Genomic DNA, 2,816 nt, shown 5'->3' on the forward strand with positions numbered 1-2,816 from the left:
ATTTTCTTCTTATAGATGATAAAACTGCTGATCTGCTTACACCGAAAACACTCACTCAAATCTTCAAACTAATGTTTTATCCTCACATTTCTCATTTAGTCTGCTCACTCTGTTTCTACTTTTTCACTTCCAGATACCTTTTTGTCTAACTTCATTCCCATAACACTTTAAAGAACCACTTTAAAAAACGCAATGTTCAGTGAGTGTGTGTGTGTGTGTGTGTGTGTGTGTGTGTGTGTGTGTTAGGAGCTTTGTATGTCACTGATGCCACTTTAAAGAGGAATGAGTGAGTCTCAGTAAGCACTCAAGCAGACTAATATGTCAATAGCAGATGTCTGTTTGTTTAAAGCAGCAAAGCAGCTGGACACCTCGTGGTCAAATCCAACCATCCTGGCTTCCTGGGGGCTTATCATATTAGCAGTGCTCATGCTCAGACCAGCCTGCACCCTGCATCATCTGATTCTGAGTACCAAAAGCAAATTGGAGTTTATCTAAGACTAGTATCCACTTGATGCTTCCCTACATCCTTGAAAATTATTCCATCTTATTCTGCAAACTTACTTAACTGTTACAGCGACACTGTCTGATTAATGATACCAATGAGTTATGAGTAATAGAAAACTCACTGGAAATATCCACTGAATCTGGGTGCTAAGAGGGAAATAAATAGAAGGTAAAAGAGGAAACTATTTGTATAAAAGGTATCTAAGTGACTTGGGAAGTATTTCTCAAAACTCAGTGTTTATCAACCTGCAGAAAATAGATTATGCAACTTTTTCCTTAAAGTGGGTTGACTGTATTCCTATGTAATTATAAAAATTAAAACATTATTATAAATATTTTTGCATCTAAAGCCTTTTCAAATAAATAGTAAAATGAACACTACCACAAAAAATGTTTTTCTTTTGCCTTTCCCCAGTTGGAATACTTACAACAGAGTCAATGCTCTGCACTTGGGTACCTGTTTTTCCTAATGTTAAATTGATTAGAAAAGAAATCAATTTTGCAACTCATTGTTAATTCTACAGGTGGTTGTTTGAGAGTCTGTGAATAAATAAATATGCCTCTTTAGCTAAAATAGTAGATAAAGCTATAATATATTCTGATAAAGCTGCAATATCAAGGACAAAAATCTAACCATCATGATCAGATCCTGAAATTCAAAATAAAATAGCTTTCTCTGGTAAGAAGTCAAAGCTTCAGAATATGGCTAGTGGTGATGGGAGACGACCAACAACGATGAGAACAATGAGGTCACTTAAAATCTACACCTGTGCAAGGTTGCAGAAAGTAGATCTTGTTTTAATGCATGTAGTACGGGGTCTAAAGGGTCTCATTACACAGAACGGACTCCTAATGATGCTCCTGTTTTCAGCCTTCCAAGTGCGAGGATTACAGGCACCATACTCAGTCTCAATCACCATCTCAGTGCACCCCGGGGACGGGGCCGGCATGGCACACTGGAGATTGAACTCTGTTCCCTATGTCTGCCTTAGCAGGCATTTTAATCCGCTGGGGTATCTGGCTGTCCCTGGGGAAAGTAGTTTTAAGAAAATATGTTTAGAGAAAGCCCAATTCAAACAGATAACCATAAAACTAAGTGGACTATATGACAACATTAAATAGTGCAAGGTTTTCAGATAGATAGATAGATAGATGATAGATAGATGATAGATAGATAGATAGATAGATAGAACATTAGTAAAGGACAAAATAAAAGAGAGAGTGGTTAGTCAGTAGGGGGAGGGGAGAGCTGAAAGGAGAAGAGGAAGTGAATTACCAATATGTGACGTGCATATGTTCCAAATTTCCAAGAGGACCATTATTATTGAATATCCCAAACATACATCAATAAGATAGATAAATATTGCCTGCTTTCTCCCATATGTGGAATCTAAGAGAGAGAAGACAGAGACGGACTACAGGATAACCATTAGAGAAGAAGACAGTAAACAAAGACGGAAGCGAAAAGGCCGATAGCTAATGAGCTAATGGGCATGTGGAAATTAACAGAGTGTGTTATATGCACCACTAATATGCGGAAATGAAACTCAGTATTCTGTATGACTAATATTCAGCAATAAAAATAAGCGTAGATGCGTCACCTAGGCAATAAAGTGCTGCAGGACGCCGCTCATTGATGAGTAGACAATGAAGCACTATGCTGAATAAGAGGGAAGGGTGTCTATGCATGGACGTGGTGCTTTTTCGAAATAAAGAATGATCTATATTTTTTTAAGTTTCTTAATTTTAACATTTTAAATTGCCCCTTCATACTGGCTAGTTTAACACAAAAACAATAAGACATTTATTTATGGCATGTTTCAACATGTTTGGATCTTTCATATAGCATCTGAAAACATGCAAAAAGATCCTATAGTCTACTGAATTTACAGGAAGTGTTAGCAAGGTGTAGGAAAAGCTGCATTATTTTTGATCCCATAACTCTTTAGACATTTTAAGGAAGACGAAACCTCAAATTTCATAGAATTCAGTTAGGAAATACTTTCATTTATTTCCAAATATAAAGAGTAGATACACTTTCAAAGTGGTTATTTTCAATAACAAAACTCATGGGGCTGTGGGGGAAAAGGAAGCTTTCTATACTGTTAATGGGGATGTATAGTGTTGTCACCAGCGTGGAAATCAGTATGGAAATTTCTCAAAAAATGAATTAGAGCTTTTTCTGCCGAGTTCCGGGAGCCCCCAGACCCAGTCCTAGCCCAGGTCCGGTGAGTGTGCGGAGAGTTCCCTGCTACCCTGCGCTGGCGGGACCACTCCCAGCCCAGGCGCAGCGTGGGCCGGACCCTCTCCCA

This window comes from Octodon degus, unplaced genomic scaffold (assembly GCF_000260255.1).
Source record: "Octodon degus isolate 3935 unplaced genomic scaffold, OctDeg1.0 scaffold00020, whole genome shotgun sequence".
NCBI classification, from domain to species: domain Eukaryota; kingdom Metazoa; phylum Chordata; class Mammalia; order Rodentia; family Octodontidae; genus Octodon; species Octodon degus.